General features: G+C 40.9%; 1 long non-coding RNA gene across 1 annotated transcript; it reads left to right on the top strand.

Moving 5' to 3' along the window:
• Positions 1 to 20,599: 20,599 nt before the first annotated feature.
• LOC310697862 lies at positions 20,600 to 23,002 on the top strand. The gene is made up of 2 exons (XR_014521224.1): positions 20,600 to 21,629; positions 21,951 to 23,002. It is a non-coding gene; the product is annotated as an uncharacterized lncRNA (long non-coding RNA).
• The last annotated feature ends 4,393 nt before the right edge of the window (positions 23,003 to 27,395 follow it).

Below are 27,395 nucleotides of genomic sequence, written 5' to 3'. Positions count from 1 at the left end.
GAAAAGACTCAACTTAAGAACTACCGTCCCATCTCACTCCTAAATGTGGATTATAAAATTTTTGCAGACATTTTGGCAAGTAGACTTTAAAAAGTACTAAATGAAGTAATTCACAAAGACCAGGCAGGCTTTCTCCCAGGTAGACATTTATTTGATAACACTAGGAATATTATTGACATTTTGGAACTTTTGCAAACTAACATCAATACAAAAGCAGTATTAATCTTTATAGATGCGGAGAAGGCCTTTGACAACATCTCTTGGAAGTTCATGAAAAAAAACTTGGAAGGGATGGGAGTGGGACGCGGGTTTGAAAATGGAATAGAGGCAATTTATTCAGAGCAAAAAGCTAAACTGATACTTAACAATGTGGTGACAGAAGAGTTCAAAATAGAAAAAGGAACACGACAAGGCTGCCCCTTATCCCCTCTGTTATTTATTTCTGTCCTGGAGGTGCTTTTGAACATGATTAGGGAGGACCGGTTGGTGCAAGGAATACAGGTCGGAGAGAAACAATATAAATTGAAAGCTTTTGCAGATGATTTGGTTTTAACATTACAGGAGCCAGAATCTAGTACAAAGAGAGTTTTAGAATTAATTTATGAGTTTGGTCGGGTGGCGGGGTTTAAATAGAACAAGCAAAAAACCAAGGTTTTGGAGAAAAATTAGACACCTTTAGAAGCAGAGGGGTTTCAGAAAGAGACAGAGTTAAATGTGGTTAAAAAGGTGAAATACCTAGGGGTTAATTTGTCTGCTAAAAATTTGAATTTATTTAAAGATAATTATGAAAAATATTGGTCAGAAATTAAAAAATATTTAGAAACCTGGTCAAGATTGAAACTTTCCTTGTTGGGTCGAATTGCAGCTATAAAAATGAATGTATTGCCAAAGATGTTGTTTTTGTTTCAAACCCTACAGATCGTGGACAGAGTGGAATGTTTTGGAAAGTGGCAGAAAGATATCTCTAAGTTTGTCTGGCAGGGCAAAAAGCCCAGGATAAAATTTAAAATTCTAACTGATGCAAAAGAAAGAGGGGGATTTGCCCTGCCGGACTTAAGGTTATATTATGAAGGTGCAGCTTTCTGCTGGATGAAGGATTGGCTACTTTTGGAGAACACTGATGTCCTGGATCTGGAAGGGTTTAATAATGCTTTCGGTTGGCATGCATATTTGTGGTACGACAAGGTAAAGGTTCACAAAATGTTTAAAAACCATATTGTCAGAAAAGCAATATTTATTGTCTGGACAAAATATAAAGACTTACTAGAAAATAAGACCCCGAGATGGTTATCACCAATGGAGGCCAAGGCCCGAAAAAAACCCAATATGGAGGCCGTATGGCCGAAATATTGGGAAATAATAGAAAAAATTGGAGACAATTGGAGGCTGCAGAGTTTAGAAAAATTAAAAAATAAGGTGCGAGATTGGTTACATTATGCTCAAATCCAAGAGGTTTTCAAGTTGGATAAAAAAATAGGATTCCAGGTGGAAAAATCGAAATTAGAGACAGAACTGCTTGAACCAAAGACTAAGGTACTTTCAAGAATGTACAACTTGCTGCTTAAATGGAACACTCAGGATGAGACAGTCAAATCAGCCATGATAAAATGGGCTCAGGATATTGGGTATAACATCATGTTTGAGGACTGGGAAAGGTTATGGACCACCGGAATGAAATTCACGGCATGTAATGCCCTGAAGGAAAATATTATGAAAATGATGTATAGGTGGTACATGACCCCAGTCAAGCTGGCAAAAATATATCACCTGTCTGATAATAAATGTTGGAAATGTAAGGAAGCTGAAGGGACATTCTTTCACCTCTGGTGGACTTGTCCAAGAGTGAAGGCCTTCTGGGAAATGATCTATAACGAGTTTAAAAAGGTATTTAAATATACCTTTGTTAAGAAACCGGAGGCCTTCCTCTTGGGCATTGTCGGCCAGAGAGTGTTAAAGAAGGACAGAACCTTTTTTATGTATGGGACTACAGCAGCAAGAATACTCATCGCAAAATATTGGAAGACACAAGATTTGCCCACATTGGAAGAATGGCAGACGCAATTGATGGACTACATGGAACTGGCTGAAATGACTGGCAGAATCCGAGATCTGGGAGAAGAAACAGCGGAAGAGGACTGGAAAAAATTTAAGGACTATTTACAAAAACAATATAAGTTGTATGAATGTTAAAAATTTACACGATTTGGAAACTATAGCTTCAGCAATTAAAGTTGGGAAATAGGAAATTATATTTTAAGTAAGAAAAGGTTAAAATCTAAGGTAATACTATGTTTAACTTAGGATATAAGTAATTGATGAAAAGTATGTCAAACTTAGAGGTATAGTATTTGAAAAGTACAAAATAACGTACGAAACAAGGTAATAATTTGCTGAGAATTTTATTATAAAGAATGCAGGGTAAGGGAGATGTGAGGAAGTCCAGTTAGTTATTTAAAAAAATGTGTTGAATGGTTGGTTTTTCTTTTATATTCTTTTCTTCTTTTTCTTGTTTCTTTACTTCTTTCTTTAGTCTATGTTTCTAATTCTGTATTTGAAAACTGAATAAAATATTTATAAAAAAAAGGAAATTGAAAATTCTTTTGTGGAGATCTTCAAGGATATACCAAAGCACATTCTGGACGCAAGAACACATTATAAAGACCTGGTTGACCTACTAAGAAAGAACGGAATACCCTTCAGGTGGGAATTTCCCCAGGGCCTATCTTTTAAATATAAAGGGAGGAAAACAAGAATAAAATCAGTGAGTGACAAGGATCAATTTCTACGAGACAACGGAGAAGATCTTCTGAAAGAAGTGGTTGAAGTGGAACCAACCCCAACAGTAAAGGGAATAACAGACATTATCAAGTTATCATTTGGACTGAAATCACAGACGGACGACGAACAACTACTCGGAGCAACAGGAGGGGAAAGTAAATAACGGCAGGATGGCTCTGCAACTTCTAAGCTGGAATTGTAATGGTCTGAACCTTCCCCGAAAAAGGAGAAATGTTTTTCATATATTGAAAAAAGAGCAATTGGACTTGATTTGTTTACAAGAAACACATGTGACAAGGTTGCATAGGAAACTACTCATCAATAAAAGATTAGGACAGGAATTTATTTCATCTGACAAAGTTAAGAAAAGAGGAGTGGTGATCTATGCAAAAGAAAAATTATCTCCGAAACTGATGTTTAAAGATGAACAAGGAATATTTTTGGCAATTGAAATTCAAGTTCAAGGAGAAAAAGTTTTGATATTAGGAATTTATGCACCAAATGAAGGGAAGTCGGAATTCTTTAAGAAGTTGCATGAGATCTTACTGGACTATTTGGATTACAATTTAATCATGATGGGAGACATGAATGGAGTAGTATCTACAAATATGGACAAAGCACAAAGACAGGTAGTTTCCAAAGATGGGAGACTACCAAAGACTTTCTTTGAAATGACTGAATACATGGACTTGATTGATATCTGGAGAACAAAGAACCCTCTCGAGAGAGAGGGAACTTTCTTTTCTGAAGCTATGATGACATGGACTAGAATTGACCAAATATGGGTTACTAGTGGGATGGCTCCAAAGATAAAGAAAGTGGAAATCTGCCCAAAAACCTGCTCCGACCATAATGCCGTAAGGATGGAGATGAAGCTAACAACAGCTGGCTCCTTCAGATGGAGAATGAATGACACACTATTTAGAGATGAAGAGGTTTACAAAAAGGCCCAAAAAACTTTGAGAGACTATTTCGAAATAAATTTTAAAACGGACGTGGAAAAAAGAGTAATTTGGGACGCAAGTAAAGCTGTTATGCGAGGATTTTTTTTAAAAAAGATATTTATTGCAGATTTTAAACAGAAAAAATGAAAAGCACCAAACATATATAACACCATCACCAAAGTAAACAAACAAAGAAAAACCAAGAACAGCAAAAGGTTAAACATAAAATAGAAAAAATACAACAAAAGCAACTTTTCATATATCGAATTTCCATAACCTTTGGACTTCCTCACATCTGCCTTTCCTGCGTTCTTAAAAATAGATTAAAGGCAGCAATTTATTACCTTATTTAAATTCTTATTTTGTAGTTCTCAGATATTATGTCTCAAACTTTAAATATTTTCCCAAATACTGAACTGCTTAATTTAGACATAATATTACTTCAAATTTCGTCAGTTTCTAAACCATCACTTATTCTCACATATCTTTCATCCAGATTACTGATGCCCTAATATTTTCTACCGTGCATTTTCTTAACATTCATACAGTTTACAGTGTTTCTGTAAATAGTCCTTAAACTTTTTCCAGTCCTCTTCCACTGCCTCTTCTCCCAGGTCTCGAATTCTGCCAGTCATTTCTGCCAATTCCATGTAGTCTATCAGTTGCGTCTGCCATTCTTCCAGGGTGGGCAAATCTTGGGTCTTCCAATGTTTTGCAATAAGTATTCTTGCTGCTGTTGTTGCATACATGAAAAAAGTTCGGTCCTTCTTTAGCACCCTCTGGCCGACAATGCCCAAAAGGAAGGCCTCTGGTTTCTTAGGGAAGGTATACTTAAATACCTTTTTTGGTTCATTATATATCATTTCCCAAAAGGCCTTAACTCTCGGGCACGTCCACCAAAGGTGAAAAAATGTTCCTTCAGTCTCCTTACATTTCCAACATTTGTTATCATGCAAGTGATATATTTTTGCAGGCTTGACTGGGGTCATGTACCACCTATATATCATTTTCATAATATTTTCCTTCAAGGCATTACATGCCGTGAACCTCACACCGGTGGTCCATAACCTTTCCCAGTCAGCAAACATGATGTTGTACCCAATATCCTGTGCCCATTTTATCATGGCTGATTTAACTGTTTCATCCTGAGTGTTCCATTTTAACAGCAAGTTGTACATTTTTGAAAGTACCTTTGACTTAGGTTCCAACAATTCTGTTTCTAGTTTCGATTTTTCCACCTGGAAACCTACTTTTTTATCCAAAATAAAGATCTCCCTAATCTGAGCATAGTGTAGCCAATCTTGCACTTTATCCTTTAATTTCTCAAGACTCTGCAACCTGCAAGTATCTCCTACTTTTTCTAGTATTTCCCAATACTTCGGCCATTTGGCCTCCATATTGAGTCTTTTCGGAGCCTTAGCCTCCATTGGTGACAGCCACCTTGGGGTCTTGTTTTCTAATAAGTCTTTGTATTTTATCCAGACATTAAATATTGCTTTCCTGACAATATGGTTCTTGAAAGTCTTATGAATTTTTACCTTGTCGTACCACAAATAAGCATGCCATCCAAAAGCATTATTAAACCCTTCCAGATCCAGGACATCAGTGTTCTCAAGAAGGAACCAGTCTTTCAACCAGCAGAAAGCTGCAGATTCATAATACAGCCTTAAGTCTGGCAGGGCAAACCCCCCTCTTTCCTTAGCATCAGTTAGAATTTTAAATTTTATTCTGGGCTTTTTGCCCTGCCAGACAAATTTAGAAATGTCTCTCTGCCACTTTCTAAAACATTCCACCTTGTCCACAATCTGTAGGGTCTGAAACAAAAACAACATTTTTGGCAATACATTCATCTTTATAGCAGCAATTCGGCCCAACAAGGAAAGTTTCAGTCTTGACCAACTTTCTAAATCCTTTTTGATTTCTGACCAACATTTTTCATAATTGTCTTTAAATAAATTCAAAATTTTGGCGGTCAAGTTAACCCCTAGGTATTTCACCTTTTTAACCACATTTAAATCTGTCTCTTTCTGAAACCTTTCTGATTCCAAAGGTGTCAATTTTTCCCCCCAAAACTTTGGTTTTTTGCTTGTTTAATTTAAATCCTGCCACCCGACCAAACTCATGAATCAATTCTAAAACTCTTTTTGTACTAGATTCTGGCTCCTGTAATGTCAAAACCAAGTCATCTGCAAAAGCTTTAAGTTTGTACTGTTTGGCTCCGACCTGAACTCCTTCCACCAACCGGTCCCCTCTAATCATATTCAGAAGCACCTCCAGGACCGAAATAAATAACAAAGGGGAAATAGGACAACCTTGTCGTGTTCCTTTCTCAATCTTGAACTCTTCTGTCACCACATTGTTAACTATCAATTTAGCTTTTTGCTCTGAATAGATTGCATCTATGCCATTTTCAAACCCCTGTCCCACTCCCATCCCTTCAAGGTTTTTCTTCATAAACTTCCAAGAAATGTTATCAAAGGCCTTTCTCCGCATCTATAAAAATCAACACTGCTTTTGTATTAATGTTGGTTTGTAAAAGTTCCAAAATGTCAATAATGTTTCTAGTGTTATCAAGCAAATGTCTGCCTGGGAGAAAGCCTGCCTGGTCTTTATGAATTACTTCATTTAGCACTTTTTTGAGTCTACTTGCCAGAATGTCAGCAAAAATTTTGTAATCCACATTCAGGAGAGAGATGGGACGGTAGTTCTTAAGTTGTGTCTTTTCATTTTCCGATTTGGGTATCAATGTGATGAAAGCTTCTTTCCACGATTCCGGTGCCTTCTTCCCCTCCATAATCTCATTGCAAACCTCCATTAATGGTTGTGTCAGATAATCTTTCAATATCTTATAATACTTGGAGGTGAGCCCATCTGGCCCTGGAGACTTGCCCAGTTGCATATTCTGAATGGCACCTTCAATCTCTTGTTTTCTTGAGACAATTTTGGTAAGCCATTCCTTCTCAAAAATTGGTCTATCTCCATCTCATTTTGCGGCCCTTGAGTATAAAGTTGTTTAAAGTATCTCTGGAAACATTTTCTAATCTCCACAGGATTCTGGATGTTTTTCCCTTCAATCTCTAGATTGGTGACCGTGTTTACTTTTTGTCTCTTTTTCAGCTGCCATGCTAGCAGTTTTCCACATTTGTTTGCTGATTCAAATGATCTTTGTTTCATTAACTTAATTTTCCACTCCACTTCCTGATTTATCAATTTAGAGTATTGTGCTTGGTAAAGTTTAATTTCTCTCAGAATCTCCTGTGACTTCGGTTTCGATCTTAGCTTTTTCGCACATTCCTTAATTTTCTCCAAAATCTTGTCCTTTTTCTCATTCTGTGCTCTTTTCTTTGTGGTGTTCTGTTGTATCAGAAACCCCCTCATAACCGCTTTGCTTGCGTCCCAGATTACTCTTTTTTCCACCGTAGTGTTCAAATTTATTTCAAAATAGTCCTTTAAGGTTTTTTGGGCCTTTTTGATAATCTCCTGATCTCTAAACAGGTTGTCATTCATCTTCCATCTAAAGGAGCTGGTTGTAGTTAGTCTCATATCCATCTTTACTGCGTTATGGTCGGAGCAGGTCTTTGGGCAGATTTCCACTTTTCTAGTCTTAGGTGCCAGACCTCTCGTTATCCATATCTGGTCGATTCTTGTCCATGTCAATTGGGCTTCAGAAAAGAATGTTCCTTCTCTTCCTAGGGGCTTTTTTGTCCTCCAAATATCAATCAAGTCCATATTGTCAGTCAGTTCAAAGAAAGTTTTAGGTAGTCTGCCATCTTTTGTGACGTTTTGACTTTGTGACTTATCCATGTTTGTAGAGACCACCCCATTCATATCTCCCATCATGATGATGTTACTATAGTCCAGATAGTCCAGCATTGTCTCATGCAGCTTCTTGTAGAATTCCGATTTCCCTTCATTCGGTGCATAGATTCCCAATATCAAAAACTTTTCACCCTGAGTTTGTATTTCAATTGCCAAAATTCTTCCTTGCTCATCTTTAAAAAGAAATTTTGGTGATAGGCTCTCCTTTGCATAAATCACCACCCCTCTCTTTTTGACTCGGTCTGATGAAATAAATTCTTGGCCTAATCTCTTATTAATTAGCACTTTTCTGTGGAGCCTAGTCACGTGAGTTTCCTGCAAGCAAATAATGTCCAATTGTTCTTTCTTTAAAATATGAAATATCCTTCTCCTTTTTTCCGGGGAATTTCCACCATTAATGTTCCAGCTGAAAAGTTGCAATGTTTCAAAGTAGCTAGTCCAAAGACACTCAGATGTAACAGTTCCGTGTAACAAAGACAAAATCTGCAAACTGACAGCTCCAATAGTTTGGCAGTCAAGTACCTGGGTTTCTTTATGTAATTTTGTAAATCCACAGGGAGAGGAAAAACTAAAACCAACATCCAAAAAACAGAGAAATTTAAGTCCCTTAGTTCCTATAGCGACAGTTCAAATCATTCACAGAGTTAAAGCTTTCAACTCCTCTTCAAAGGCTTCAGATCAAAGTCATTGCTTTAAGATTTTAGCAGAAGAGGGAGACAGACTTCCTGGTTGCATCTCCCGCTTAGTCCCAATTTTTTAAATTTAGTTTAAGTTATTTTGGTCCCTTTTACTCACAGGTTGCTATTTCCGAATCCAATAATCCAGGAAAAAAGGTTAGCGCTCACCGACAGCAGCTATGCGGCTTTGCTCACGCGGAAAGACTGATCGACTCACAGCACCCTTCCACGTTCCGAAACCCCTTACGGGGTCCCTTCTTCGTTTCGGGGGGCGCTTCTGGTGCCCGCCGAGTCCCACGGCCACAGGCTCACTCTGCCTGTGGTTTTCCGATGTGGGTCTCCGCTTCACCGTAGCGGACGACCCGTTTCCGCGGAGCTTCCCCTTCAGCAACTGAAGGAGACCGCCATTGCCGTTCGCGCCGCCTCCGGAAGTCTGTCGTTATGCGAGGATTCAATAAATTCAATAAAGAAGAGAAACCTAAATGCGAAGAAGGATAAGACTTTGGAAAAGATAAAAGAAGGAGAAAAGAAATTGAGATCCAAACCAAAGTCCCAAGAGATTTTGAGAGAAATTAAGTTATATCAGATGCAATATATGGAATTGATGAATCAAGAAATAGAATGGAAGATTAAACAAATGAGACAAAGGACATTTGAATCTGCAGATAAATGTGGCAAACTTCTGGCTTGGCAATTGAAGAAAAGACAAAAATTAAATACGGTTACAAGCCTAGAGGTTGAAGGAAAGAACATTTATAAGCCAAATGAGATTAGAAACTGCTTCCAGAGTTACTTTAAAAAATTATACTCACAAGGGCCGGAAAATGAAGGGGACATAGAAGAGTTTCTTAAGAAATATGGATTACAAAAAATCTCTCAACAAAGTAAAATAGATCTGAATCAGAAAATAACCGAACAAGAGATAGAAGGAGCCATTCAAAATATGCAACTGGGCAAATCTCCAGGACCAGATGGGTTGACTTCCAGATACTATAAAGCTCAAATAGCATTTGTACTGGTTCTGAACCCAGTTCCCACCCGAGTTTGTGGATTAGCATTGCAAATCATGACCAGTACTCTCTCACTGATTGGTTCCCTTGTTTGCACCCCATCAGCTCCTGGCGTGTCACGCTTTGCTCCACATCACTTGAGAACATATGGTCCATGGTGCTAAAAAATTTCCTCAAGTCCTTTAAGGCGGCATTCTCCGATGCCATTAAGGGCCTAATCCATTCTCTGGCCCCGCCTTCCAGGTGCCCTATCACAAAACCGACCCTCCCCCCATCGTCTACAAAGTCCTCATACTGCAGGTCCAGCGCATATTGCACTTCTGTCTTAAAAGCATTATAGTCTCTAGGATTGCCTGAAAACTTCTGCACTAGTCCCGGTACCTTCCTTGCGATGGGGGTGGGCTTCCCCTGGGCATCCTGAGTCCACCTTTCATCCAGCCGCGCCCCTAGTATAGCCAGTTGCTGCTCCAACTCTCTGTTTCTCTCTTCGAGCGTTGGTTCCTTCCTGGCCCCCTCTCCGGCGCCTGCTCCTCCGGTTTGACCCATGACACTGCCTCTGCTGCTCTCCGCACAAGCAACAAGAGACTGACGGATTGCTGTAATGGGAATTGGGGTTGCTTGTGCGAAAACTGCAAACTGCTCCAAGCTAGTCGTATAGCTAAAACTTTCCCTGGTTTGACAGCCCTTGAAACGCGACTGTCTTAGTCACTGGCAGAATCCATCAGTGGGCGTGACCTAAATTTCTTCCAACATAAAAGTTGCTTGACTCCAAGTCTCCTCCTAGATTCTCTGCGTGGAAGCCTTCTGCGCAGCGTGGGCGTGCCAAGCGGAGGTCCTGTGCTCTCTCCGCTGATTTCACTGGAAGAGTCTCGGAGCCTCCCCTCCGCCGTACTCTCAGCTTCCCCTTTCTCCCTGGTGTCCCCTGGATTTCCTTCCCCCGAGGAAGCTCTCTCTCTCTCCTTGCTAGTTCCCTCCCCTGCATCACTGGAACGTCTTACCTCTCCTCTTCCCTCTGATGGCAGTTCCCTGACATGTATATTTTAACATCTTCTTCAATTCATTATATATCGCTTCCCAGAAACTCTTCACTTTCTTACATTCCCACCACATATGATAAAACGTTCCTTTTTCCCCCTTTACATTTCCACCACTTATTACATGTCTTATAAAACCATCTATAAAACATTTTCATCACATTTTCCTTCAATACCATGCATGCAGTAAATTTTAGATTTTCTTTCCACAATTTTTCCCAATCATCAAATTGAATATTATACCCAAAGTCTTTGGCCCATTGTATCATTACCGATTTAACCTCTTCATCTTTCGTATACCATTCTGTAATGGTTGGGAGTTACTCATGCGTAAACCTTCCCGTTTGGGAGCTTGGTTGCATGGTTTAAACCGTTTTGACTGCACAGCCCATCTCAGCGTGGCTGCCTCCGTCGCTAGCAGAATCTGTCTGTGGGCGTTTCTTAAACCTTTGCCAGCATAAAAGCTGTTTGACACCCAATCGTCTCCGCCTCTCATTGCGCGGAAGTCTTCTGCGCAGGGAGGGCGTGGGTAGTGGAGGACCAGTGCTCTCCTCACTGACTTCCAAGGAAGAATCCCGGAGCCCTTCCACCTCCTCTGCCATTTGCTCTCCTGGATCCTTGGTGTTACGCTGATTTCCTTCCCCCTCTATCAAGTTACGTCTCCCCCTTGTGCTGGTACCTTCCCCTGCAGAATCGGAGAGCCTCTTCTTCTCCTGTTGCTCTGATGTCAGTTCCCTGACACATTCCAATAATATCTTATACATTTTTGACAAAATTTTACATTCATTATTTATTATATCTGTTTGAAACTTTGAATCTTTTTCTCCATAACCACTTTCTTTTATATCTTTTTTAAACCTTTCATTTACTTGAAAATAATGCAACCAATCATATACATACTCTTTCACTTGTTCGTATGGTTTCAATTTCCATTTTCCTCTTTCTTTGGTTACCATTTCACCATATGTAATCCATTTACTTCTCATATTAATTTTCTTTACACTCATAACCTCCAACGGAGATAACCAGTGTGGTACTCTTGGTTCCAATAAATTTTTATACCTGTCCCATACTTCTATTAATGAATTCCTGAAGATGTGGTTCCCAAAACCTTTGGGAACTTTCTTCTTATCACACCATAAGTATGCGTGCCATCCAAATCTGTTATCAAAACCTTCCATGTCTAATAATTCCTTATTTTCTAATTTTATCCTTCCTTTAACCAACATAGGCATGCTGCTTCATAATATAATTTCATATCTGGCAGGGCAAAGCCTCCTCTTTCTTTTGCATCTGTTAGTAACTTATATTTTATATTTTATTCTTGGCTTTCCCCCCTGCCAGATATACCTTGAAATCACTCTTTGCCATTCTTTGAAAATCCCTACCCCCTTTATAATGGGGATAGTCTGAAATAGAAATAACATCTTTGGAAGTACGCTCATCTTTATCGTAGAAATTCTGCCCCAAAAGGACAGTTTCATTCTACCCCACACCTCCAGGTCGTTCCTTATTCCTTTCCAAACCGGTATATAATTGTTCTGGAACAGGTCAATATTTTTAAGAGTTAACCAAATTCCCAAGTTTTTTACCTTTTTCACCACCTCTATCTCTGTCAATTGTTACATTGTTTCTATCATATTTTGCTCCATATTTTTAGCCATTATTTTTGTTTTTTTCTTATTCAGTCTAAACCCGGCTACTTTTCCAAATTGTTCAATCTCCTCCAGTACTACTTTTACACTTTCCATTGGTTCTTCAATCGTAATTACCAGATCATCGGCAAAGGCTTTAACTTTATATTCATTCTGACCTACTGTCACCCCTTTTATTGAACTGTTTCGTCTGATCGTACTTAAAAAGACCTCTAGGACCGTTATAAATAACAATGGCGAGAGCGGACAACCCTGTCTCGTTCCTTTAGATATTTTTATATCTTCCGTGATTACATTATTAACTATCAGTTTAGCTCTCTGTTCTGTATATATTGCCTTAATTCCGTTGAAGAAATCTTTCCCCACATCCATATATTCCAAATTTTTCAACATAAAATCCCATGCTATATTATCAAAGGCCTTTTCTGCATCCACAAACATTAATATCGCTTGTTTCTCATTCCTGGCAGTCAGATATTCCAAAATATTAATTATATTTCTTATATTATCTTTCATTTGTCTGCCTGGCAGGAAACCTGCTTGATCTTTGTGGATGATTCTTGTCAATATCTTTTTCATTCTCTTCGCTAAAATTCCCGCAAATATTTTATAGTCTGTGTTCAACAGTGAAATAGGCCTATAATTTTTAACTTGAGTTAAATCAGAATCTTGTTTTGGGATCAAAGTAATGAATGCTTCTTTCCATGTTTCTGGAATTTCTCTTACTTTTAAAATATTGTTCATAACTTCTTTCAATGATATCATCAAAACATTTCTCATCTCTTTGTAGTAGCCTGATGTAAATCCATCTGGTCCCGGGGCCTTTCCCCCTCTTCAACTCTTTTATAGCCTCTTTAATCTCGTCAGTTTCAATTGGGGCGTTCAGCTGGTCTCTTTGTTCTGTCGGGATCTTCTGCACCTTTTTATCTTTTAAAAATCTTTCTACTTTCTTCATATTATTCTTTTCCTTATTTCTATATAGTTGTCTATAAAAATCCAAGAATCCCTTTCTTATTTCTTTTGGATTAGATGTCTCTTCACCATTTACAATAATATTGTTGATTGTATTCTGCTCCTTTCTCTTTTTAATTTGCCATGCAAGCCATTTCCCTGATTTGTTAGCGAATTCAAAGTTTTTCTGTCTTAATCTTTTAATATTCCATTCTACTTCTTTGTTAATTATCATTGCAAATTGAGTTTGTAGAATCTTGATTTCTTGCTTGATTTTTAAATTATTGGGTTTTTTGATTAATTTTTGCTCATTGTCCATAATCTGCTTTAAAATTTCTTTTTTCCCTTTCCCCCTATTTTTATTCTTCAATGAATTCTGCTGAATAAAAAATCCTCTCATGACTGCTTTGCTTGCGTCCCAAACAATGTTCATCTTTGTACCTTTGTTGATGTTATCCATAAAATATTCGGTTAGTTTCTTTTGCGCTTTTTCTATGATCTTCTCCTCGTCCAACAGATAATCATTGATTCTCCATCTAAAAGTTCTTTCTTCAAAACCTTTTAGTTCCAATTTTATTGGGTTGTGATCTGAGATTACTTTAGGTTGTATTTCAATTTGTTGGATTCTTGGAGTCAATTCGTTCGAAACCCATATTTGGTTGATTCTTGACACTGACTGATTCGGTTCTGAATAGTATGTAAATTGCTTTTCCAATGGGTGTCTAAGTCTCCAAATATCAATTAAAATACAATTCTTAGTCATTGTGAAAAAAGTCTTAGGTAGTTTCCCTTCTTTGTTTGTTCCTTCTCTTAATCTACCCATTTCCAGCGAAACCACTCCATTCATATCTCCCATTATTATAATTTTCTGATCCATGTATTCAAACAGTCTTTCTTCCAGAGCTTTATAGAAATCAGTCTTATTTCCATTAGGTGCATAGATCCCGACAATTATTAAATTTTCGCCTTGCCATTTGATCTGGACTGCTATGATTCTTCCTTCTTCATCTTTAAATATTTGTTGGGATTCAATTTTGTTTTTAATGTATAAAACAACCCCCCTTTTTTTCTCTTTGTCCGAAGATATAAATTCATTTCCAAGTCTTTTATTGATCAAAATTTTCCTATGTTTCCTTGCTACGTGGGTTTCTTGTAGGCATATAATGTCCAAATTTTTCATTTTTAAGAATTGTTCAATTTTATTTTGTTTCTTCTTATCATTCATCCCATTAATATTCCAATTCCATAATTTCAACGCCATCTTGAATTCCAATTAAATAAATTTAGTTTAGTTTCTTTATGACCTAACTGCTGCTGCTGCTGCTGCTGCTGCTGCTGCTGCTGCTGCTGCTGCTTCTTCTTCTTCTTCTTCTTCTTCTTCTTCTTCTTCTTCTTCTTCTTCTTCTTCTTCTTCCCCCGATTCTGAAGATCCTACTCCTCCTTCTGCACCTTTGACCTCTTCTTCTTCCACTTGTAGTTCCTTATATCTTCTCGTGAATTTCCCTATTTCTTCTGGGCTTGTCAATCTACGCTTCTGAGTTTTGTAGAAAAATGAGATTCCCTCTGGAAATTCCCATTTGAAGTCAATCTTGTTTTTCTTAAGGATCTGCACCAGTGGCTTATATGGATCTCTTCGTTTCAACAGCCTTATTGGAATATCTTTAAAAATGATTATGTAATTTCCGTCTATATATAATCTTTTCTCTCTATTCTTCTGTAGTATCAAATTTCTCATCTCTCTGTCCTTGAACGTAATTAAGCAATCTCCTGGAAATTTTCTTGCCTTGGTTGCTCTTACTCTCATTCTAAATGCGTTTTGTACTGTTTTTGCAACTTCTTCTACTGGTAGCTCCAACCACTGCGCAATTTCCGTTGTCAATCTCTCTTTAATATTTTCATTTTGTATTTCCGGTACAGATCTCAGCATCAGGTTCACTTCCCTCTGTCTCAGTTCATTCATAGCAATTGCATCTTTGATTTCCTCTTGAGATTTGTTTATTTCTATCATTTCCACTTTCATCCTTTCTTCCTCTCATTTCATTTCCCTCATCTCCAATTTTGTCTTTTCCCACCCCTCTTCTAGTGATTGTGTTCTCTTAGCTACATCTTTAATTTGTCCTTTCAGTTCGTTAACTGTCTCATCAATTTTTTTATCTATTTTCCCAATTTTACTATCCACTTGTTCTAATTTTGTTTCCAAATTATTTTCACTTTGTCTAATTTCTGCAAACATTTTCAATATTTCTGCTTTAAAGTCTGTTTCTTGTTTAGATGCTCTCCTGTCTGTTGGCGTCCCCCCCTCCATCCCTTTCTTCTGTTGGTGCGTCATTTTCAACAAAATAACACTTAACACTAATCTCGTAACACGTTCCCCACTTAATCAAATCACAGCGCATATAAATATAAAATGTAACCAATTTTACAATTTTACATTGTAATATATCACTTTAAATTGTAATGTATCAGTTTTGGAAAAAACAAAAATAATAAAATAATAGAAGAAGGGGGGGGGAAAGGAAGAATGTCAAAGATAGCAAAAACAGAATCTTTTTTCAAATATAAATGTCTCACGACTCCAACCCTGGAGTAGAATTTAGTTAATCTCCCTTAGTAATCTGAAAGCAATAAAGGGTAAGTCGGGATCAAAACCAAAGTTCCAATCTTCTTGCCCCCAGTTGGGCTAATCCTTAATTAGGTTATTCTTCTAAGTTTATGCTTGAATCAATTGTAATCCAAATTGGGTTGTAATCCAAACAGAATTGTAATTGTAAGAATTGTAATCCAAATAAGTCAAATTGCAATCCTGAAGGACTTATATTGTAATCCAGAACAAGTCCAATTTATAGTTAAAAGAAAGAAAAAAAACAAAAAAAAATGTTTTAGGGGTGTACTTAATAAAATAAAAACAACATTAAAAAACCCAGTTTCAGATTATGTTGTAATCCAAATTGAATAAGATGACACCTCCAGAGTAGTATTGGTGAAGTATCTGCAGAAATTAACCAATATTGTTCCGAAGAGAAAAAAATACAGTACAGAAGGGGAGAAGAGCCAAAATCACTTCAAAAGTATTCCACTGACATTAAGATGAACCATAAAAAACAAGTGTGCCATGAAAAACAAGTTGTACTGACCAATTCCATCCACTAGGAGATCAAAGTCCGAATTTAAAAGACATAAATCAATAGATCAAAATATGTAAACTCCAACCATTTCAAACTTTTAATTTTAGTATGCCGAATTTAAAGTTTAATTAATAGGGAGAATGAAAGAAAAATATATTAAGTCCTCTTCACTGCAACTGCAGACTTTCCAAATCTTTATTGTTAACAATGGAGTCGGAAACTGTCCTTCCGTTTCTCTATTCTTTGTCTTTAAAAGCGAAAGTGGAGAGACAAAGAATCTGTTCTTTATATATCCTCCTTTACATCCAAGACCTTTATACACCACATTAATAACTTTCTGTTCCCCCTTTTTTATAGTAGCCTTGTACTTTTTAAATCTTCTGCAGGAATTGCTTTTAACTTCTTTACTTTGTTCTTAAAAGTTCTTAAAAGTTATGAGGGAAACGGAAACAATAGCCGATAGCGGCAACTTACTTTCATTTTCCAGCTCTGCTTGTATTGCTGCGTCAAAACTGATTCCAGATGGCAGCTGAACTCAAATAAATCTTTATTATTTCGGAGCCTTCCTTAAATCCAAATCTTCTAATTTGTAATTTAATTAGGTCCAAATTTCTTAGTTTTGAGAGCGGAGCGCTGTTCCTTGCAAGCTCGGGGCTTTGCTATTCGGATGCAGCAATGGCTTCCCGATAGCCCGCTATCCCGTTCCGCCGTGCTCTTCACCTCCTTTCGGCGGCTACCTGACGGCCGGACGGGCAGCTTTTTGGGCACTGCCAGGAACCTGAGACCCTGGACTCCCTCCAGAGGCTTAATAGGGGGCTACTGCGCCCTGTAGCACCCCCTTTTCTTCCGAAATAGCCGGGATTCCTCTCTCCGGAAAATCCCTCGCTTGCGACAGGATCACGCTCCACCGGAAGTGTTTTCATGCAGAAAGTCTCAGGTTCCACCCCCAGCATCTCCAAGGAGGGTAGGGAACATCCCTTGTCTGAAATCCTTGAGAGCCGCTGCTTGTCAATTTCGACAATACTGAGCTAGATGGCTCAGGGGTCTGATTCAGTATATGGCTGCTTCCTGTGTTGGAAATTGAAGCGAGGTTCACTGAAACAGGTGAGCTATTGTTACAACTCCTTGTCAGAAAGCAAAAAGGCAACATGTGCGCACCCCACCCCCCTCCACAACCGAGAGGGATGGTTATCAAAGGAGACATCAGCAACCTCTGCAGTTAACAAGGCTTCCCAGACCAGACTAACCCTCCTGCCAGTGTGCCGGTTTACTGGCTTTCAGGGATGTTTTAGTGGATTTCCTGTAACTCACGGCAACAGTTGGACTAGATGACTTTGGAAATCCCTTCTGATTCTATGCTTCTGTACACACCACAGACCAGCCAGGAAGAGATGGGGCTCTGGGGCTGACCTGGCGACAGAGGTGGCTGTCATGTGAGCACTCAAGGCAGCACTGATACAGTTCATAGCAAAGGATGTTAGGGTGTGAAACCTAAGACGCTGGCAAGTTAGCAATGTCATGTAACTTTAAGTAGTCAAGCTCGTTAAGTTGTTAAGTTGCTCAGTATATAAAGAGTGTTTGTTTTCTCTGCGTGGTGTGGGGCATGAAGCAAAAATGTCCGAAAGCTCCGGAGGTGTTTCTGTTATCTTTCTGCAATAAACCTGTCTTTGGAAAGACAGGCTTCCCTGTGTCGTTATTTCTTTGCTGCTGAGACTTTGAAGCTTGTACTGCAACAAGAATCTCTGCACTGGACTTAATTAATGCTCTGCAAAGAGAGCCGTTGCTGATGGCGCAGCGGAAGCGTTTACTGGACCAGTACACAAACTCTCTTAAAGGACTGGTTCTGGCACTGCCTCCAGGAAGATGAGCAGAGCTTCGGCCACTGAGTGGTTACTGCCAGCTATTGACAGCCTGGCAAGGAAAGTGTTCTATCCTGTTACCTGCACCCTGCCTCCTTCCCAGGCTGGTCCAAAGCAAGAAGCTTTGTCCTTATACATCTGGGCCCACCTTGCAAGTTCCCCCTTTTTGTGTAAGGTGGACCTTGAACCCACAGCCCTGAGATTAAGAGTGTCACGCTCTACCAACTGAGCCATCCCAATGTAATTATCCCACACCTCCCCTCTTGATGAAGCTGCCTGCAAAGCTGATCTGCCGAGGAAATGTCCTTCTGCAGGCATGGTTTCAATCCAAACAACAAATACTGGTGGTCAACTCCAAAAGTGCGGTCAACAAACCCTGCTTGCCAAAGAACAACTGAACGCACCCTTGAAGCTCCTTTGCAGCCATGTCTTTACCTTGACACCACGTATGATGCTAAATGTGGACTAGGGGGCGCATCGGAAGATGGCTGACAATAATATCTCTCCGACCCACACGAGGTAATTTGGAGGCTATGATGGGGGTAATTAGCCTCTTTAACCCCCCCAGGATTGTGGGGGGGGGGGACGGCCCTTGCCTGCTGTGCCCTATACCACCCCCGAATTTGTGGGGTGGGGGCACTAGGCACAAAGCCATCCTGTGGGATTTTGGCACTCCTCGACGCCGTCCCTGATTCGCGCCACTAGATGCAAGAACTTCAAAAGAAACAATTTGGATGAAAGGAATGCACATATTTCAAGAGAGAAGGGGGAGTAAAGACTGCTAACAGAAGAGATCTCTGGTAAAACAAGATAAGAATAAAACATGAGAAGATACGCCAAGACAAGGTACGGCAAATGACTGAGGGGGGAGGGGGAAAAAACTCTCCCTACTTTTCTTATGTGATTAAACAAGAATCCCTTCCCCTCACTGTCGGAGCCCGCCGTTACAAATGGTGCTTTTTAAGCATAAAACTAAGACCCAGAGGCTAGCAATATTTCCATAGACGGAGGCAGCTCATTCAGACTTCTCCTCTTCCTCCAGTCCGTTTATTCTTATAGCCCTTTGTTCCTCTCCAGCCGCATGGCTGCATTCCAATGTCTCACGTTACCTACATCCGGTCAAGGCTTTAACCCACCCACAAACGATATAGGGTTACACTGCCCAGAAGGGGGGGGGAACATAACTCCATATGAGGTCATGCATTCCAATACATTGTAAAGCTCAGAGTGCTGGTCAGCCGAGGTCAGGGGGCACCCTGCAATATTACAAGCCTCTGCCGTGGCTATCTGACTCCCACATGCCCTCTTTCTTTATTTAATTAATCAGAACCAATACGGTTATATCGAGAGCGACAGACTCATGTGAGACCGGAAGCGGGCTGCGGACTGGAGAACCATGCAGTACATACAGAGATTATAGAAAGAATACATTGTATACAGCAACACAAAATTAACTACTATAATGATCACTAAAATCAATAAATGTCGAAGCCAACTTCCATCCGGAAGCCAAGAATATAAGAATTCTGATTCCAAGCTGCATGGTAGGCTTCTTTCCTAGTTTTTAGCCATGCACTGGTGTCAATTCTATAGCACTGAGATTGGTCATTGTATGTTCCTGTAAGAGAACAAGAGCTATTAAAAGTGAAATTCAATGTATATTGACAGTTTGGATATATGCCCCATGATTCTTTCCCCTCCTTATTTTGAAAATAAATGGGTGCAGGCTCATGGAGGGTCAAGTGTACTGGGGGCCAAAAAGTTTGCTTAGGGGATATAATATTTGTAAATTGAAAAGATCCATTGACAGGCACATCATGAAGCATTATGCCTGAATGACTCGCAAAAGGGTGGCATGTGCATACATAACCAACATTTAGAAGCATGCAATAAACTGGTAAACTTAATCATATCTTGTACAAAAATAATATTCCTCCATATCTTATGATAATTTTCACCCCTAAAAGTCTTATTCAACAATGCTGTTCTTATAGTTCGAGAGTGGCTGAGCCATGGATGCTGCCAGCCAGAGTAGGATTCTGGCGACAGCTGCTTGCCAGCCGATAAGGTGAATTATGGTGGTTTCAACTGTATTGGGTTGTCTGCTTCTCCTTGTATAACGGTGCAGCAAAGGATGGCAAGGCAAATGGTTAGGAAGGCGCATCTGCGGTTAAAGAGGCTCGCCATGGCCGCACGCATCGAGCTGGAGCCCACAAAGGCTTGTCCTCGACGTCCACTGCTGCTTACCCTCGTCCCCACGTGATCAGCGGGACAGGTCCATGCCACGGGGGATCAGGCAAGCGTCGGTACACCACCAAGGGGCAGGGGAGTGCCTCCTCCTTCCTAAAATGCAATTAAGTGGGGGTTATGGGTCCTAAGATATGGATATAAAAATGGTTAGGTACACAAAGAACTTGGTGAACAGCCGAAGGGATATCTGCTGTTGGTATGCTTCGGCCGCCAAGCTGTTTAAGCAATAGTGTTTTGAACGTCAGGTGTGCTCTTTCCACCTGCGGAGTTAAAGGGTATGCCATGAGTTAATTTCACATTCCACAACATACAAAATTCTGAAAATGTTTTAGAAATATATGCTGGACCATTATCAGTTTTGATACGCGCAGGTTTACCCATGACTGAGAAACAGCGGATAGTGTGCTGAATGACATGCTATAGTATAGGATCAGAAAAGAGAGAAAAGGCAGAATGTCCCTCAAAGCATCTGCTCTTGCATTGCCCTCTGCTAAATACCCTGGGTGCGATGTGTGGGAGCGAAGTTGTGCAACATAATAAGGGCACTCTCTATGCTGAAGTAAGGCCTGCAGGCCAAGAAACAAGGAAAACAAGTCAGAATCCAAGGAAGGAGTTATATACGATATTGGTAACATAGCAAAAAGGCGATATACATACTGAGTATCCACAATAAGATTGAAAGGTTGAGTAGGAAAGGATTGAAAGGCAAGAATCACAGCTGCTAGCTCTGCTCGCTGGGCAGAAGACTGTGGTGGGGTAAATAAGCATTTCCATTTTCCTCCCTCCTCCCATGTCACCACCCCCCTACTTTTTGTTCCATCCGTGAAGAGGGTTAGTGCAGAGGGGAGAGGTGTGAGAGACAGGGGGTAGCCAAAACATAGGTGACCTGTGTCAGAAATGTCAAACGGTCATCCTTTGGAGGGTTAAAAATGATGACACCTATAAAATCAGCTAAAGCAATTTGCACGGCAGCATTTGTTATCAATAAATGCTGCTGTTCAGTCTGTGAGAAAAGTAAATAAATTGAGGTAACATCATAACCGCTTAAAGTTATCGCTTGTGAATGTCCTTTGATAACAGAATCTGATGTGGATTCAATTACTGAATAAATGTTCTTCGATGGGGTATGTGGTAGATGCAACCATTCTATAATGCAGATAGTCTTCTTCTTGTTCCGCCTGAGCATATAAATTCCTGTTGGCAACAACTGTGTAGCAAATATGGCCAGATGCAGCTTGTGTGCAGCTTGTGTGCAGCACCTCTAGGTGGCGCATGTGGAAAGGTTTCAATGCTTCACTCACAAAATGTTGACAAAGTGTAGGGGAGTTCCGCATGCCTTGAGGACAATCCACTGATATCGTTGCGAATTGTGATATACTGGCAATGTAAAAGCAAACTGTTCCTTGTCTGCTGGAGCCAGTGGGATGAAGATGGTTCAATGTGGCCGAAAGTCAATTGTTCAGAAATAAGCTGTTTAGAAACAAGATGGTGCCATTGCTGCGGATTTTCCTTTTGGTGGAGGCCACCGTTCTACCCACACTGAGGTATCGGTGATCCTGGTTTGCCACGCTGGAAACGTATCAGTGGCTACAGGCTGGTTTTCATTGAGCGCTGAGGCTAGCAAATGGGCCTTGTGGGTGGCTGTACCAACAGACTGAAAAATGCGAAGCATGGCTGCTGTATCTGTGGCAGGATTGTGTATTTTCGGTCTCAGTGCAACTTTACAATCCTCTTTGGCATTTTCCAAGGCCAATTGTTTGAAAATTATTTGTTTGGCTTCAGGATTTTCAATTTGATGACTCACTGCTGTAAGCAGCCTGTCCATAAAGGAAGAATATGATTCTCTAGGTTCTTGTCTGATTGAACCCCACCTCGACTGGATACTGGTGGGTTCCGGGATTTTTCTCATTGCTTGTTGAGCAGCAAGAGCAGTATCCCTCAATAAGATCTGCAACAGTGTGGCTTGTACTGAAGCCTGAGCGAAAGGATCACACCCCATCATGGCATCTGTGACATCTGCAAGGGTAATATTTGGATTATTTCCCCTGTTTTGTTGTAACAAGGCTTGAGCATAAGCATGGCAGGCAGTTTCCCATTCGTGGTCAAACAAAACACCAGCTGATGGGGGTAAAACTGTACGTGCCAAAGGCTTGATGTCATCTGGAACCAAAGGCTGGGCTAATGTGGCTTCCAAAAGAGCCTGTGTGAATGGGCCTTGAAATCCATTTGTCCTAACTGACAATTGGAGCTCTTTCAAGATTTTAAAGTCAAAAGGTTGGTGCTCAAAAGGTTGAGTTCCTGCTGGAGCACCAGCAGGGGGCACAATGACAGGGAATGCCATAGTATCCTGAATTAAGGAACAGGCAAGAACTGCAGGTTGAAAATGGGTAGCTGGTCCTGCCTCTGAAAGATGTGGATTATTTCCAGCCAGACCACGGTATTTTTGCAGGATTGGGTCCTCTGGTGAGGAACTGTAATCTGGAGGTTTGGGTTCTAGAGCCGCTGGCAGGGCAAGTATTGGAACAGAGGCTAACACAGCACACTCTAACACAGCAGGCTGGATTAAAGAAGCTGGAGGTTGTGTTGGCAATGCAGCCAGGGAGATATTTTTTGGTAATAAGGAACCCATAGCATATCGAACCTTGCACCATGCATTTAAAATCCGAGCACTGATGTTGGAGAGCTCATGAAAATGTTCACCAATCTTGTCCCAAAGTTTTAATTCACATGTTCCATTCAAAGGGAACCAGGAGCAATGTTCATGAATGCACAGAATAAGCTGTATCAAATCACCCTCTGGAACTTCCAATTTGTTGGAGGAGAGGAGAAATTTTAAGTCTTTTAAAAAGTTCTGTTGGGGAGTAGTCAAAGAGCTGCCCATTTTTCAAAAATCAATATAATAGAAGGGATCGAACTCACCGGGATCTTTTTTAAAGATGTAAAGCGCTTTGCAATCCTTGCCGGACGTAGTGAGCCGATGATAACCACTGCTTGGATCGAAAATCCTCTCACAGTTTCTTTTAAAATCCTCTTAGTCTGCCTCAGACTGTTTTCTTTAATTTTGCCTCTTTTCTTTAAGTTAGCCTCTTCTTTTAAGTTTGCCTCACACGGGGCACCACTTGTCGGAGCCCGCCGTTACAAATGGTGCTTTTTAAGCATAAAATTAAGACCCAGAGGCTAGCAATATTTCCATAGACGGAGGCAGCTCATTCAGACTTCTCCTCTTCCTCCAGTCCGTTTATTCTTATAGCCCTTTGTTCCTCTCCAGCCGCATGGCTGCATTCCAATGTCTCACGTTACCTACATCCGGTCAAGGCTTTAACCCACCCACAAACGATATAGGGTTACACTGCCCAGAAGGGGGGGGGGACATAACTCCATATGAGGTCATGCATTCCAATACATTGTAAAGCTCAGAGTGCTGGTCAGCCGAGGTCAGGGGGCACCCTGCAATATTACAAGCCTCTGCCGTGGCTATCTGACTCCCACACCTCACAAGTCAGAAACGTTGTGTTAAGGACTTAAGCTGTGGATTTAAGGCTGTGTGGAGATAAACTTTCGAACCAAAGCATGTTTTAAGAAGAGCATGGAAAGTGTAAGAGCTTTGAAATGACGCAGTTAAAAATGCCGTCGCCACATTGGGAAGTTCTGTTGGAGGTCTTGAGTCTGGGAGGAGAGAGAAAGAAATAGAGTTGTCTATATATTGTGGTTAAACTCCTCAGTGGGACTCAAGCGACAGTTTTACGAGACTATGATGGATAGAGCGATGTTATCTATGAAGGAGATGATATATGGAAACCATCTCGATTTGAGGATTGGAAGAACGGAAAATTCACACAGGACTATTATTACTATTGGTGTTTACCGGCTTAAGGAGACTATCAGAAGAGATCATAAAGAAAAAAGAGAAAATATATGAACAAGATGTGATGTGGAAACAGCAAGATAAGATGGGATAGAATTATGAACTCTGTTTGAACTGATTTGGACTGATTGGGACATTAACGCAGCAGCAAGAAGATGATCAGAATTCCCCTTCGGATCTTGAAATATGGGTCCCCCCAACAAAATTTAAAATTTGGCTTTGTAATTCGAAATTTATGTGATATGATTTAATTTGATGTGATTGGCCAGTTAATAAAAATTATTTAAAAAAAGAGAGAGAGAGAAGTTGAAGAACCGGGCGACTTGGTGGAGAGAGGTCACAAACCCAGTTATGGTTTCCCCAGGGGCTTGCCACTTTGCGTAGAAGGCATTTCGATGAGCCACCACTGAGGGCTGCGGCGAAAAGTGCCCCTTCAGCTGTTCCATTATTGTTTTGTATGGAACAGTAGCGACATCTTCAGGTGCAAGGAGAGCCCGAGTGATTTCAAACGTCTCCTCTCCGCAGACGCTGAAGAATATCGCCCTCTTCTTGGCATCTTCTTCGTCGGTGACCCCTTTGGCTTCTAGGAGGAAGGTGAAACGGGAGGCGTACGCTTCCCAGTCTCCGGATGCTGGGTTGAACGGCGAGAAGCTGCTGTCGGTTGCCATTCTGAGTTCCTTGGGTCCCGGAGCTGAAGCCTGGATACACGGTGCGAGGCAGTGGTGCGGCAGGTGGAGGTGCTGCGGTGCTGTGTGTGACGGTCAGCTCAGCGGGATCCCATATTCGTTGCCAGTGAAATATACTCAGAGTCGAGAGTGGATTTCATGCTCTTTATTCAGCTCATAGTGGTGAGGAGGAATGAAAGTCCCCTCGAAGTATCTGCTTTATATACATTATTTACACAATGGGCTGCACGTGATTGGCTAATTCCGGAATTCTCCTGTAGGCCAATCAGGTTGTGGATTTACTTCCATCTGGAGTTGGATTGGGTGTGTTGGGAAACTGCCAGGGAGATATTGTCCATCATGGCCCCAAGCCGGCTGTCGGACGTCCATCGATCTCCCGTAGTCAGGCAGATCCAGCAGTTAGCGGCACAAAGCCTTAGAAATAGATTGCCACATTCCAGGCTTGTGCACAATGTTTATCAGCAGAAACACAGCCAAAAGCTCGCACCGCAGAAGAGCATAATTACAGTTTATTTAGCGCTGAACAGAACAAAGGAAAAACATGACCGTTCTGAGTCAGTGTCTTCGACCAACTGAGAAAACGAAAGGAAACAGCAAGCATAAACACCCTGTGATTAGAACATGCGCAGACTCTGTGACTCACAAAGCCTGCTCCCTTTTAAGGTGGAACGGAAATATCCTAACATCCTCCCCCTTTCCGTGTAACCTGTTGTACCTGTGGTTCACCCAATTGCAACCTTTGTACATAAACCTTAAGTTGTTCTCTGTTAACAACCTTAGACAACAGATCAGCAGGAATTTCATTTCCTGCCATGTAGGACACTTGAATCAGTCCTTTCTGAATACACTCTCTTGCACGATGTAGCTTAATCTGCAAGTACTTGGTTCTCTGCTTGCAACTCTCCGAGTTCAGCAAAGCCAAACACGATCTATTGTCTTGATACACTTGAATAGGACATTTCACAGAAACCCCTATGTCCTTAAACAGTTGCATCAACCATTCACAATCCATGAGTGAAAATGACAGAGCATTGAGTTCTGCTTCACAGGAACTTAGGCTCACTGTTGTCTGCTTTTTGCACAACCAGTCAAACAGGCAGTGGTTGTACATGTAGCACACACCAGAAGTGCTTGTACCATCCGTGGTGTCACTTCCAAAACTTGCATCTGCAAAGATTTCAAGACCTCCAGTCTTTTGACTGGTGAACCTCAGCCTGTAGTGCATAGTCCCTTTCAAATAGCGGGCTATGCGCTTCAGAGCTTTCCAATCCTGAACCGTAGGATTGTTGGCATGTCTGCTAAGCAAATTACAGCTTACAGCTATGTCAGGTCTTGAACATCTGGCAATGAAATTCATCTTGCCTAGAATGCATCTGTATAGCGTTGTGTCAGAAAACGCTTCAGCAGTACTGTCTACCTGGTAACCTGTCACCATCGGTGTGTCTGCTGGGTTTGCATCAACCAAATTCAACCTGGTTAACACATCAGCAATTTTCTGTGTTTGGTGTACCAGAAAATTACCTGCTTGGTCCTTCTCCACCTGCAGAGAAAGATAGTTGGATACCTCGCCAAGATCCTTCATGTCAAAGTGCTCCTTCAGCTGAGCTAGGGTGCTTTGGTAAAAAGCCTGATTCTTCCAAAACATCAGAAGATCATCAACAAAACATAAACAATACAGTTTGTTTTGCCCCTCCTCCTTGACAAATACACATGGATCAGCTTTGCCCTGGTGAAAACCTAGAGAAAGCAATGTCTCAGTGAGTTTTGTGTTCCAACACCTGGCACTCTGCTTGAGACCATATAAGGATTTCCGCAGTTTACAGACCATTCCCTTCTGTATCTCCATCCCATCAGGTGGAAGCATGAACAGCTGTTCATTCAAAATCCCGTACAAAAAAACTGTATTAATGTCATGATGGGAAACATGCAGTTTCTCCTCCGCAGCGATCTTGAGCATCAGCCGAATGCTCTCATATTTGACTGTGGGTGAGTAGGTCTCGTGGTAATCCTGTCCTGGTACCTGTGAAAAACCTCTGGCAACCAATCTGGCTTTGTGTCTGACTACCTTGCCATTCTGGTCTGTCTTGGCCTTGAAGACCCATTTGCTGCCAACCAGTCTCATTCCTGGGACTACCGGTACCAGTTCCCAAGTTTGGTTCCTGTTCAAGGAATCAACTTCAGCCTTCATGGCATTAAGCCAAGGCTCAGCATCTTTAGAGGTTAACTCCTGAACCTCTTTGAAGCTTGAAGGTTCCCACACCTTCTCTGAGCTACTAAGAACAGCAGTTGCTGTCTTAGCAAACTCATCAGCATACCTCTTTGGAGGTCTGCCTTTGGTCGCCCTTTCAGACCTACGTACTAGACGCAAGTCTTCTGGACTCATCTCCTCTTTCTTAGGAGAAAAATGACCAATGGTGAACTGTGGTTCTTCCAGTTCATTGTCAGACGCATCAGATGGTCTGACCGAGGCCTTTGCGCTCTCGTAGTCTGCTGTGTCATCACTGCCACTGACATCAGCAGCAGCAGCAGCGCCGCCCACTGAACTGGAATCCGAACTCTGATCATCATCATCATCATCATCATCATCATCATCCTCATCCTCATCCTCATCAGCAGCAGCTTTCTCATCTTTAGCTGCTTGCTTGACATCACCTTCATCCTCCTCTGGGTAACTCTGGAAAATTCCCATATTTCCCCCCCAGTTAGGATTGTACTCAACACTCCTTGTGAACTTAATGGACT

The sequence above is a fragment of the Podarcis liolepis genome (genome assembly GCF_965112155.1).
Source record: "Podarcis liolepis genome assembly, chromosome: W".
Taxonomy (NCBI): Eukaryota; Metazoa; Chordata; class Lepidosauria; order Squamata; family Lacertidae; genus Podarcis; species Podarcis liolepis.
Note: the sequence above shows the minus strand (reverse complement) of the source record. Positions and strands in the feature narration are given on the sequence as shown.